The sequence below is a fragment of the Schistocerca nitens genome, chromosome 3 (genome assembly GCF_023898315.1).
Source record: "Schistocerca nitens isolate TAMUIC-IGC-003100 chromosome 3, iqSchNite1.1, whole genome shotgun sequence".
Lineage (NCBI taxonomy): Eukaryota > Metazoa > Arthropoda > Insecta > Orthoptera > Acrididae > Schistocerca > Schistocerca nitens.
Window position 1 is genome coordinate 708,185,053 of NC_064616.1, and position 13,687 is coordinate 708,198,739.

Consider the following 13,687-nt stretch of genomic DNA (forward strand, 5'->3'; position numbering starts at 1 on the left):
AAAAACGTAAGACAATTCCAGCAAAACGTAACTACACTCACACTCCTAGCTTCATTTCATTAAGTATTTAAATTCCTTAGTTCATATTTAGGTTTAGTAACGTACTTTCATGTACAGCACACACATACAGACTAAAAGACCCATACATAAAAAAATATATCTACATCATACTCCGCAAGCCACCTAATGGTGTGTGGCGGAGGGTACTTTGGGTACCACTATCTGATCCCTCCAGCCCTGTTCCACTCGCGAATAGTGCGCGTGAAGAATGATTGTCGGTAAGCCTCTGTATTGGCTCTAATTTCTCGAATTTTCTCCTCGTGGTCAATACACGAAATGTATGTGGAGGGTAGTAATATGTTGTCCGACTCCTCCTGAAAAGAGCTGTCCCGAAATTTCAGTAGTAAATCACTCCGTGGTGCACAACGTCTCTCTTGTAACGTCTGCCAGTGGAGTTTGTTTAGCATCTCCGTAACGCTCTCTATCCAGCTAAACGATCCCGTGACGAAACGCGCCGCTCTTCGTTGGATCTTCTCTATCAGTTCTACCTGATAGGGATCCCAGATAGATGAACAATACTCAAGAATCTGGCGAACAAGCACCTTATAAGCCACTTCCTTCGTGGTTGAGTTACATTTCCTTAAGATTCTTCCGATGAATCTGAGTCTTGTGTCTGCTTTTCCCACTATCTGTTTTATATGGTCATTCCACTTAATATCGCTCTGGATAGTTACGCCTAGATATTTTACGGCAGACGCTGTCTCCAGATGTTTGTCATCAATAGAGTAGCTGTAAAGTAGTGGATTTCTTATCCTATGTATGCGCAATATGTTACATTTATATTTACAGGGTCAACTGCCAGATCCTGCACCATTCATTAATTCGCTGCAGGTCGTTCTGCAAATTCTTACTATCTTCTGGCGTTGCTATTTTGGTATAAACAACTGCATCATCTGCAAATAGCCTTAAAGAGCATCCGACTCTTTCCACCAGATCATTTAAATATATTGTGAACAGCAACGGTCCTATTACACTTTCCTGTGGTACTCCGGATATTACCTTTACGTCTGTCGATTTAGTTCGGTTGAGAGCGATGTATTAATATGCCAAAGCTAGGAAGAATGTCTACAAAACTTTGACTGCTGCAGATTCTTGAAACTTAGACTGCTATATACATTTGTCAACTGGTGTATTCCGTAACACCATTTAGATTGCCTCTGAAGAAGATTCTCTGCTGTTCCACAGGCATTTTCCATAACAACATTTCTTTATCTAGCATCATTAGTTTTCTTTCATAGACGTATTAGTTTACATTTAACCTGTTATTTTGCCTTTATCTTTCACTGGCAACACCATTAAACTGTGTAAAATTTCTCTGCTGTACTAAGGTTTTATAACACTACTTTTAATATACAGCGTGGACCATTTTAATCAATAATGGGGAATAACTTGGGGTAGAGATGAGATACAGCAAAATGTTTTATCTAAAAGTTGTAGGTGGCAACGACGGTCACGCATTCCTACTATTAGCCCTGACCTTGAACGTGATTCTAAAGGTGATTTGGTGGTTAAAGTGATTTTTTAAAAATGGGAACCGTAATATTTGATTTAAGTTTTGAAAAGAGTGGCAAATTTTACATATAAAATGATGCATTATTGAAGGACATGACAAGGTTCAATGAAGGTCAAATAAGCAAATACGTTTTTAGTTCTAGTAGGGATTAACCACGAGCAGAGGAGGGATACAGCAAAATATAATGCCAGATACAAACTGGAAGGCGCATAAGGGGTCACGTGTCATCACCAATAACCATGATCTTAAGGGTAATTATCGAAAGTCATTCGAAGGTTGAGTTTTGTTTCACGGAAACCCCTATTTCTGGTAGCGACTTTGGAAAGAGCCAAAAGAGATTTGAAATTTAAATTTCAATGAACTTGTTTATTGGCAAAAATAAATACATCGCAATGCATAAATATTATTTTGTGATCTGTAAGAGAGGAAAAACGTAAATAAAACGTAGATCATTGACTTCCGATTCGTTGAGAGTTCCCTGGCTTCTCATTCGTTGGGGTGCATGATTCAAAGAGTTCCTATGCCTTCCTCTATGTACCTGGAAATTAACCATTGAGCATGTGCTCAAAATGACCACCAGTTGCTGTATCCCTCCCCTATTCCGAGTCAATCCCTACTGGAGCAAAAAACATATTTGCTTTATTTGACCTTCAGTGAACATTGCTATGACCTCGAATAATGTATCATTCTTACGCAAAATATGCCGCTAATTTCAAATCTTAAATCAAATATTGGTCACGGCCATTAGTAGCAATATGAGACCCCCTTTGCCACCTATAACTTTTATCTGAAACGTTGTGCTATATCTCATCTCTGTCTTGAGTTATTCCCCCTTATGGATTAAAATGATCCGCTCTGCATATACGAGCTAAACACAAGGTATGTACTACCATTATATACAACATAGGTCATGAAAGGTTCATTATCACTGTATATATTTCTGTAGATCTTCATGTATTTGATTCTTACTGTTCTTGATTCTGGATATGCCAGTACTTAATTTCCATTATGATATATAGTAACAATTCTATAAGGACTAGTGTATTTTAATTGCCACTCCTTGTTTTTCTTCTGTTACAAGGATGTTTCTGGATAAGATTTCAACAAAACGTTGTCACCAGTCTGATACTTTTGTACTTTACCCAGATTTTTGTCGTATTTGTTCTTCCTTAACTGATGCTGGTGTACTAATGAGGCAACAATTCGTTTTATGTTCTCTTCCCACGATACTTCTTCTCTCGGTATTCGTGGAAGAGGATCTAGCATTTTCCTAGTCTCTTTATGTACTGCCTTTCTTGTGGTCCAGCGAATGGAATAGGTGACACGACAATACGTTTCATGTGGTTTTACTTGCATATGATACACGTAACCTTTTACTACACGGGTTTCACAGTGCATACCTGTAAGTATTTGAACAAGAGATTACTGTGTTCATTCTTTTGTTCTTCAGTTAAATATCAAGACTCTAGGATCTTGCCCTGTAGTGCTACATTGAGATCTTGCACATTAGTAACTTTATTAGTGCACGTAGTGTCATTAACTTGAATAACTGAAAGATTACCCATTAGCTGTGTTTCATTACACACAAACTTAACCTTTACCCTCTGATAAAATTTGCCATGTTTAGCATTCGACCTAATCGACTCCAGAACCAATTCTTTAACGTCCACTTTAACATAGCATTCACCTATAGAGAGGTCGATTTTTGCATCCCCGTCTTGTAGAAACCCTGTTCCTAATATATAGCCGGCCGACAGATTCACCACTGCCAGCATCGTGCCATTAAATGCTCCGTTTCAGGTAACAATTTCCACCTGCGTCTGTCAGCTAATATTGTTCAATCTAGCGCCAGTGGCGCCTATTATTCTGCTGTTCTGAACCTAATGTGGGAGGTATACCCTTCTCACATATTTGCTTAAACAGGTCGAGAGACAGTACATTTGCTGACGTACGTGTGTCTAAAATCACTATAGTAGGTACCTAATCCACAACAGCTGCAAGTGCAGCTTGCACTGTGTAGTAAGGTACATGTACCAAATAAGGCCCGGTTCCTAATAAGGCCCACACTCATTTTCTAGCAAAGAAAGTTTGAAAACAGAGCTAAATGTCCTCGGTAGTGATAGTTCGTGAAGCCTAGTGGCCAAGGAAACAACTAGTTTTCGCTCTCGAGCCGGCAATTTAACTTTCAGTTGCGCTACGGCGTTCAACGAAGGAGGGATGCGTCCAATTTTCACGGTACGTTTCATCTAATGCAATTGTTTCGGTTATGAAGCATTTTTACTAGTAAATATGTATTTATCAACAGAAAATTGTGCTGTATTAAGATAGTGGCATTATCTTCCTAATAATAAGTTTCTTTTTAAACAATAAATGCACACCCGTTTTAAACTGGTTGTTCCTAATAAGGCCCATCGTTGGCGCTCCAAACAAGGCCCAGGCGGGCCTTATTGGGCACCCTGTTGTATAGAGATGTGCATAATGACAATGCATATTTAATTTTAGCGTATCCTGGAAACCTCATGTAACACGTTGTTACTATCTCTAAATCAAATCTAAATTATTTTATACATTTTTACTGAGTTATTAATTGGTCGTTGCAAGAAATGTCATCCTTCTTGGTAATCTTTGTGACAAGGCGTTCTGCATTTAGAGCCATAATTTTTAGTAGCTATAATTGAAGTACTGTACTGTGAAAAAATATATATAATCACAGTTTTACAGCTCTAATTCAGGATCGTCAGGCTTACTGGAAATTTTTGTTTTTAGATGGAGCCAAAGAAAAAAAGAGCAACATGGGATGCAGATAATTTAAAATGAACTATGGGAACTGTTGCTGAAGTGCTGCCTGTCAGAGCTGCTTCGAAAAGGTACAGGATTCCTCGACGTATATTACGCAACCACATAAGTTCTGGACTACGAATCAAAAGTTTCGGATGAAAAACTTGTTTGGATGAAGCTCAGGAAAGAGAACTTTGGCAAAGAATTTTTCGACTCGCTGAAGTTGGGTATCCAGTTACAATAAAAGTGCTCAGAAAATCTGTATATGTGTATTGTCAAAAGAATAGTGAACAGAATCCTTTTAGTGAGACGAAGAGATTGGCTGGACGCAAGTGGCTCAAGCTCTTCCTACAAAGACACCCAGACATTGCAAGAAGGAAAGCACAAATCTTGAATCCAAGAAGAGCTGCAAAGCTAAACAAGATTATTCTAAATAATCATTTTCAGAAACTGAAAACGGTCTTGTCTGAACTGGAGTTATTTGATAAACCCCACGTTACCTACAATATGGACGAAAAGGGATGTTGTTTCTCACTCCACAAGTCTCCTGAAGTTTTAGCGAAAAAAATGATTTCACTTTGTTGCCCCAGAACATGGGGAAAATGTTACCGTTGTCTCACGTGGGAATGCAATTGAACAGATTATTCTTCCTATGATACTTTTCAAAGGAAAGCGATGCAAGCCAGAATGGGAAGACTACTTGGCACCTCGGACAGCAGAAGAAATGACAGGTAAGGGATCAATGAGTACTGCGACATTTATCAAATGGGTACATCATTTTGTCGAATACAAGCCTGCAAAATATGTTATTTCGATATTTGATGGAGCATCGTCATATATGGACCCTGAAATCTGCGACGTTGCTGAAGAGCACAATATCAGACTTTACTGCTTGCCCAGCAACACAACACATGTGCTCGTGTAACGCCGGAAATGCATATCCTCCTATTTCCATATATTGTACTGTAGGTTTTTTCCTTATTTTGTTACCTGAATATATGACATTTCTGTGCCTTTATATATTGTAATTGTTTTACTATTTGTATATAGATATATATATGTATGCATTTATGTCGGTGTATAATTGGTTTGTTTCGTAAATATTATTTGTATTTTTACGCTGGGTCTCGCCTAGGGAAAACTGCTATCGAACGATTACATCGATAGGTCGTGTGAAGGATCAAAGTGTGTAGGATCTTTGGTAGTGTTAACTCTGCCGCGTGGAGCGCGGGCAGAGCAGTTGGGGTCTGGCTGGAGTAGCGAGTGGAGCAGGTGTGTGGTGTGACGCTCCCGCGAGTTGCCGCGCTTTCGGGGTTTAGCAGCATGTAATTGCGCTCGACTTGCTATGTTAGTTTCTGGCACGGTGTCGCGGACGGGAAGCATTAGCCGGCGCACATCAAGAGCCCGTTTCGTTTGGTGACCGTGTCGAGAAGAAGGCGCGCCAACATCCAGCTTCTGCAACAGCGACGGCCGACAATGAGTGACCGTCGCCACCTCCTCGATCGACGGCTTCAAACCTTCAATCAACTAACAAGGAAGACTAAAAGCACGTAAAGTTTCAGAACTGTATGGCAGACCTCAGCTTTTCAAATTGTTCCATTTGCCTCGCAAAATTACAGCAACTCAGCATGAACCTTTGTTGCTCATTGTCCCAATTGCATTACCAAGCAGGGTCCCTTCCTTTTCCGAAATGAAACCGAGTGTCGTTGAAATTCAGACGCCAGCATTAAAGTACTATCATTGCATTTCATTACTTTAGTTTCCAAGTGCAGTTAAAGCATAGCTGGCTACAATAGTTAGATTACACAAGCACAAATTAAGAGTGCGAGTTTTGTTAGCATATTTTAGCTTACCTGTGACTGCAGCTCAGCTTGGTACGTACTAAATTTTATTATTGTTAATTATTCAGAATCATTTAATTCAAGTTCAAAGTTAAATCTCTTGTTTCTAAACTGCGTAGAGTCAAGTTGCTTTTGAAATGATTGTTGAGGTAGTCCAAGGCTAACCGTATTCTGCTGGATTTCGATGTGCTTCAGAAAGAAAGCTCACTATTAACTTCAGTCACTAAATTAACTTTCGATTTTCCGGATTTATTAATTCTTTTGCTAAATTAAGTCAGAGTGTAGCGAAATTTATTACTTCTGACAAACTTTCAGTTTTCACACTACACGTGTCAACCTTCAGTTGCCAAGCTTCTAGTGCTAATTATATGTGTAATAACCTTTCTTTTTCAGTTACTATAGTAATTGTCCTTAGGACTGGCGACCGTGATTTCCCCCAAATCTCAAATATCTAATTACCGCTAGTTAATTGTTGACGTAACGGCCGCACATTTACTTTCTTTATTAACTTTACCCCTTTTCAAAATTAATTTCCACCAGTTTCATTTGCATTTTTCCTTTCATTTAGATGTAACCCTTTCCTCCCTCTTTACCGACAGATTAACTTCGGTGACGATTGCTTTCCCAAATTTCCCATTAGGTACACGCGGTTTAATTTTTCACTGTCATTAAGGTCGATAAGAGAGGGGGAGGTTACACGTGGCGACCTGGTGACAGGACAATCTTCAAATTTGAGGTTGTTCTGGACACGAATTTTGCATTGTGCAAATCTCGTAACAAAGTACTGGTTACGAAATGGTCGATACGTCAGCGAGAATATTAGTCTGAGGAATCCTAATTAGATTTGAGATTTGTTATTTATATTGAAAATTATTAAAATGAGTGAAGGCAACAATTACCAAAATTTGGTAGACTTGGGTACGGAAGAATCGGTCGAACAGTGGGAAACACGCACCGCGGTACCCATTGTTCAGGGGCAGGCGGCTAGCATGAAAGACGCGACCGCCGAGACGCAACAAAGAGCAGAAATGGAATTCCAAACATTAGAAAATGTTTCGGAATCGGAAGTGAAAATCAAATCGGAATCCCTTGATGACGAATACGGGGGGACAATTAAAGAGGAAGCCGCTACGGAAGTAAAACCGGTAGTTTCCGGGAATTTAACTGATTTATTGAATGTTTTGATTAACGAAATCAAGGCTCAGTCTAGCAAGATAGAAACTCAATCGGCAGAAATTAAAGCTCAGTCTGAAAAAATTGACAGGAAGCTAGACAATCAGAACAAAGCTATTAATGTTGTTAACAACAATGTTGGAATTGTTAACACAAAAGTTGATAAAATCAAAGAAGATATTGTTGTGATTAATACCGAAATCGGTAATCTTAAACAGGAAATGATAGGCGTTCAGGCGGAAATTGCGAGCATAAATACGCGTTTTAATTCCGAAATTAGCAGAATCGAGAAAAGTGTAGGAGACGCAGTTGCTCCGATCATCGAGAATAAGGTGACGGAACAAATTCAATTAGTGAGAAAAGACGATCAACAGAAGGTGGAAACTTTAAAGGTTTTAGTATCCGAAGTAGATACCAAAGTGAGGAAGCAGGCTAATACCTGCGAAGAGAAAAAGAGGGAAGTGGAAACGCTTGCGACAACCACTTGCCAAGTGATTACGAGAGTGTCGGAATTAGAAAAGAAACTTGAAGAAAAACAGAGCTATGTGCCAATCTGTGCACATAGTTCGGAATTGTTGACGAAAGAGGAGCGGTTCGACCCCTTGAAAAAAGGCGGTATACACGCGACGGATTTCATTAAAAACTGTGAAAGAGTTTTACCCAGATCATGGACTAATGAGAGAAAAATTAATGCGGTTATTGATGTGTTGGCTGGTGATGCCAAGCGTTGGGGCTTAAACCTCAACATTACGAACCTGACCTTTGACGAGTTTAAAAATTTGTTTCTGGCTGAATACTGGTCAGAGCAAAAACAGCAAAGTGTCTGGCGCGAATTTGTCGTATCGAGGCCTTTCGATGCGAATTCGCGCGGCTCGATGAAGGAGTTTTGTGAGGGCTGGATCCGCAAGTTGGAATATTTGCGTGATCGCCGCACGGAATCCGAAATAGTCTGGGAACTCTACAAGAAGCTTCCAGATGATACAAAACGCTACGTAGGAAGCAATTACAGGACAATCAATCATTTCCTGGAAAGAGTTGAGGACGAGGACAATTGGCGCAATAATCGCGATACTGGTAGAGGCCGTGGTAACAACAACGGGTACCACAGCAACCACAACAATCATAACTATGGGAATAATGCATACCGCAATCTTGGCAGCAATAACAATAGTGGTTCGGGCCGTAATGACAATCGATACACTGCAAATAATAACAGGAATGACGGAAACCAGTATCATACTAGCGTGATACGGGCTTCGCAGAATAGTAATAACGCCAGAGTGTGTGATCAGCCGCCTCAGCAGCATCCGGGGAGCGTATCTGCTGGGACGAGACAGGGAAACCATTAGCCGCGCCGGTGAGGGGCCGACCGGGCGAGGAGAAATTTTGGCGGCCCAATAACAGTAGAAAACCCAGGTGTCGTCGTTATGAAAATTCCGTGTGGAATAATCAACGGCGGGAGAGTGTGCCAGTGTTAGGAGAAAGGGGTGCGCCCACAAGTAGTAAATCAGCTGTATACACGGCAGTGGGAAGTACATTCACTGTCAGTGAGAACAATTTAAGTAGTGTTCCGGAAATCGATTATAAAGTGGCAGCTGTAATACCCACAGCGGAACTGGAGATTGAGTTTAAGAATGATTCGCAAGTGTTGAGACAAGATCAGATGTCGGATAAAACGTCCGTCATTGAGCGAGGGGATGCAGAGAGGGATGAGGTCTGGTTAAGGCAGTTCGGTCGCTTATACGACGAACTAAGAGATTATAGGGGCCTGTATGGGAGAAGTGTTTATGGGGAGCGCGGGCAGGATTTGCCGCGTTTCGTCCCACAGGAAGATAGTATTTGTGAAGTGATAGAAAGTTCTGGCCCTAACCGGCAGACTTTACTAGAAATAGTTGATGTTAATCGGGAGCACGAGCAAGATGCGTCGTGTTTCGTCCCGCAGGAGTTGAATGTTGAAGTAGTAAAGGAAAGTTCTGGCCCTAACCGGCAGACTTTACCGAAAGTCGTAGTGGTAGAAGTAGCCGACCCATCCGACGCAAGCCTCCAGTTTAAACATTGCGGGAGTATTAAGGAGAAAGATTACGAAAATTTTAGTGATAGCCGGACACGATTGGTAGAAAAGCACGTAGATTACAGCGTGTATGAGGTTAGAGCTGACATTATACGGTCAGACGATAGCAGTGTGGGTTGCGCAGATCTAGAGGAAGTAATTGCAGATACTACTGGGCACATTTCTCCAGGTAGATTGGCAGATGAGATCAATCTGATTAAAGAGGAATCAACGAAGGTGACAATTAGTGAATTGATAGCAAAGCAACACTCACTAGTTGACGAGTTACAGGAAAAGGTTTCGGTATTGGAGGCGGAGCTACAGACTAAGCCTCAGGACAAACGTGCTGAAATTAAAACTGTATGTGAACAGAGGATGAAAAAGCCGCCAGATAAACCGGATTTAGGATCAAAGCCGGATGGTTTTTTCTGGAATGGCCTGGATATAGACGAGGATTTATTGTGGGAAAATAAAGAAACAGTCGAGGACAAGTGTAGACAGATAGTAGTGTCTGTTAATACGCACGACCTACAACTAAACGTGTTGTTTGACACCGGTGCAGAATTGAGTGCTGTATCTGGGAAAATATTTGAGTTACTGAAAGACAGACCTGGTATCGTAGTTATGCCAGTAACAGGAGTGAAAATTATCGGTGCTACTGGGAAGGCCAGTAAACCGGTCACAAAACAGATTTTTGTCAACTTCGAGATATGTGGGGCACGATTTGAGCAAGAGTTTGTCGTCGTGCCAGACTTAACTACGGAAGTAATTATCGGGTTAGATTGGCTATTAAAGTACCGTGCAGTGATTAATTGCGAAAGCAAAACTTTGACATGTACGTCACAAGATAAAACAATAGTAGTTAGTTTTGACGAGGCAGGAGACGGTGTGCATAGGCAATACTAGCCTATACACATTGTTAACTGGCCGGATGGTATTGATGTAGGTATGAATTTGAACTGCCGTAAAGTGAGGAATCTCGGCATTGACAAAAGTGTAAAAGTTTAGTGGAAGAGATAATCAAATTCCCTCCACGGATTGACATTAGTATTGGTGTGAAAAAAGATCGTTTGCGAGAAGTAATGAAGCTAAAAGCTGATGCTCGCATACGTCGTCATGACGCTAAAGCGCGTTTTGCTAAGTTTGCGATCGGAGACTTAGTACTTGTAAAAGCTCATGAGAAATCGAGCGAGATAGACCATGAAATCTCTAAATTTAAGTTTGTTTATAATGGACCATATAAAGTCATTGGTATACCTCACACAAATGCTTATTGCTTAGAGTATCCAAGGTCTGGAAAACTATTAGGTATACGGAACATTGTAGACCTGAAATTGTACCAACCTAGGATTGATTAATACCACAGAATGGGTAATTTGTACAGTATGTAAAATAGAGTGTAAGATTTAACGATTTGCTAGATTGCCATGCTTTTGACTGACCAAGGTAATTAAAGAAGTTGTAATTAATAAGTAATTAATTTTGATTAATCAATTTAATTTTAATCAATTCAATCATGATCTAATCAACTGAAAAATCCAAGCTGCTAGTTTAAGTTTTCAGCTGAGTCACAGTAGATTAATGAAAGTAAATATGAATTTGTAACTAGCTGTGAGATTTCATGAATGTGTGTTTTACTAGTCATTGCCGATGTACTTAGACGCTGTTTTAAGTTTCAGGCTAGTACATGCGTGTGATGATGGACAGTGTTGAGTTATCCACTGTGATAGTATTAAGGGACTCCTTGAGATTACTCGGGAGTGAGTTTTCCTAAAGAATTCAGTGAAACGGACGTTCTGGAAATGCCGCCACACAGGCGAGTGAGATCAAGCGTGCCGCACAGGCGGGCGCAACAATACTGGCAAGGTGGAGCCGCTGTCGGCTCTTGGGTCGCTGTCGGCTCTTGTGCCGCTGTCGGCATTCTTTGTACTTGCGAGTACGGAAGGCGGAGTTGTTTTTCTTCCCGGACAGCTGATGTGAAAGAATTCTGCTGTCAATATTTATGTTTTTGTCGATCTACTGTATATTATTTTCTTGTTTAGCGTTAAGTGGACTCTCATGACGAGTTAATAATTATGAAAAGGTTATATAAAATGTGTATTCTATGTAATTAATAATTAATTTGCGTATTTTGATCTACCTGTTTTTATGACCATGTACTCTAATTAATTTTGCAAATAGTATTCCATTTCTTATAGTATTACGAATTTTAATGGTTTTGGAATAGCTAAACCATTTTCTATGCTTTCTATGAATTTTAATATGTCGTCAACCTGTTTTATTTTGTGCAAGATGACAGAGTGGAATAAGATTAGGACTGTCTCCACTCAATTTTTATGGTCTAAAAAATTGATTTATGCTTAATTAGACGAATGCTAAATTTTGATGATGTTTTGAGCATATGCATTTCCGCTGTTTATTTTTGGGACATTTTCTGAGTCTGTTTGGGTTACACGAACATCCTCAGACAATGTGGGGCACGTGTAACGCCGGAAATGCATATCCTCCTATTTCCATCTATTGTACTGTAGGTTTTTTCCTTATTTTGTTACCTGAATATATGACATTTCTGTGCCTTTATATATTGTAATTGTTTTACTATTTGTATATAGATATATATATGTATGCATTTATGTCGGTGTATAATTGGTTTGTTTCGTAAATATTATTTGTATTTTTACGCTGGGTCTCGCCTAGGGAAAACTGCTATCGAACGATTACATCGATAGGTCGTGTGAAGGATCAAAGTGTGTAGGATCTTTGGTAGTGTTAACTCTGCCGCGTGGAGCGCGGACAGAGCAGTTGGGGTCTGGCTGGAGTAGCGAGTGGAGCAGGTGTGTGGTGTGACGCTCCCGCGAGTTGCCGCGCTTTCGGGGTTTAGCAGCATGTAATTGCGCTCGACTTGCTATGTTAGTTTCTGGCACGGTGTCGCGGACGGGAAGCATTAGCCGGCGCACATCAAGAGCCCGTTTCGTTTGGTGACCGTGTCGAGAAGAAGGCGCGCCAACATCCAGCTTCTGCAACAGCGACGGCCGACAATGAGTGACCGTCGCCACCTCCTCGATCGACGGCTTCAAACCTTCAATCAACTAACAAGGAAGACTAAAAGCACGTAAAGTTTCAGAACTGTATGGCAGACCTCAGCTTTTCAAATTGTTCCATTTGCCTCGCAAAATTACAGCAACTCAGCATGAACCTTTGTTGCTCATTGTCCCAATTGCATTACCAAGCAGGGTCCCTTCCTTTTCCGAAATGAAACCGAGTGTCGTTGAAATTCAGACGCCAGCATTAAAGTACTATCATTGCATTTCATTACTTTAGTTTCCAAGTGCAGTTAAAGCATAGCTGGCTACAATAGTTAGATTACACAAGCACAAATTAAGAGTGCGAGTTTTGTTAGCATATTTTAGCTTACCTGTGACTGCAGCTCAGCTTGGTACGTACTAAATTTTATTATTGTTAATTATTCAGAATCATTTAATTCAAGTTCAAAGTTAAATCTCTTGTTTCTAAACTGCGTAGAGTCAAGTTGCTTTTGAAATGATTGTTGAGGTAGTCCAAGGCTAACCGTATTCTGCTGGATTTCGGTGTGCTTCAGAAAGAAAGCTCACTATTAACTTCAGTCACTAAATTAACTTTCGATTTTCCGGTTTTATTAATTCTTTTGCTAAATTAAGTCAGAGTGTAGCGAAATTTATTACTTCTGACAAACTTTCAGTTTTCACACTACACGTGTCAACCTTCAGTTGCCACGCTTCTAGTGCTAATTATATGTGTAATAACCTTTCTTTTTCAGTTACTATAGTAATTGTCCTTAGGACTGGCGACCGTGATTTCCCCCAAATCTCAAATATCTAATTACCGCTAGTTAATTGTTGACGTAACGGCCGCACATTTACTTTCTTTATTAACTTTACCCCTTTTCAAAATTAATTTCCACCAGTTTCATTTGCATTTTTCCTTTCATTTAGATGTAACCCTTTCCTCCCTCTTTACCGACAGATTAACTTCAGTGACGATTGCTTTCCCAAATTTCCCATTAGGTACACGCGGTTTAATTTTTCACTGTCATTAAGGTCGATAAGAGAGGGGGAGGTTACACAAAGACACCCAGACATTGCAAGAAGGAAAGCACAAATCTTGAATCCAAGAAGAGCTGCAAAGCTAAACAAGATTATTCTAAATAATCATTTTCAGAAACTGAAAACGGTCTTGTCTGAACTGGAGTTATTTGATAAACCCCACGTTATCTACAATATGGACGAAAAGGGA